Source organism: Fringilla coelebs (genome assembly GCF_963513975.1).
Source record: "Fringilla coelebs genome assembly, contig: SCAFFOLD_32, whole genome shotgun sequence".
Taxonomy (NCBI): Eukaryota; Metazoa; Chordata; class Aves; order Passeriformes; family Fringillidae; genus Fringilla; species Fringilla coelebs.
The window spans coordinates 1,315,194-1,315,960 of record NW_028167319.1 but is presented as its reverse complement, the minus strand read 5'-3'; positions in this window follow the sequence as shown (position 1 = coordinate 1,315,960).

Here is a 767-nt window from a genome sequence, read left to right as displayed (position 1 = left end):
TGGCCTCTTGCCCCCTTGGGCACACCTGGGCTCACACTGGGGCGGCTGGTGACCTGCAGCATGTGGCACTTGGCCTTGTGGAGCCTCACGCCCTTGTCCTTGGCCCATTGATTGAGTCTGTCCAAGTCTCACTGCAGAACCTTCCCATCCTCCAGCAGATCCATGCTCCCACCCAACTGGGCATCTGCAAATTTACTGAGGGTGCTCTGAATCCCCACCTCCAGATCATCAATAAAGACGTTAACCAGGACCAGCCCCAAAACTGAGCCCTGGAGAACACATTTCAGTGCAGCTCAGTTTGCATATTCTGCAGCTGGAGGCTGTACTGTCCCCAGAACAAAAAGAGCTGCCATCCCTTGGCACTGGCGACACACACAGGTGCAGGAAAAAAAACCTTTTACTCGGTGAATCTGGCTGACAGAACTGAGCTTTCAGGCACACACTCCCTTTCCCTAATGACCCTGAACTCAAGAAAAGGTATTTCACCTTCCAGCTCTTTGCACCATTGGATCCTCAGACCACCAGAGCTCCACCAGCCTCTCTCATCCCTTTGCGCCTTCTCCCCACTCAAGCTGAGGAGCAGCTTTGATAAGAAAAACTGCAGATCTGCTGCCAACGAGGTGAGCCAATTTGCAAATGCAACTTACCCTGCCAAAAACAGCTACTGCCTTTTTCTTTCAGAGGTGAGTCATCAGAAGTAATGAAAATGTGTTGCATTTTAAACCAAAGAGGAAAAGAAACGAAAGCACTCAGAGAGGATTTGGCAA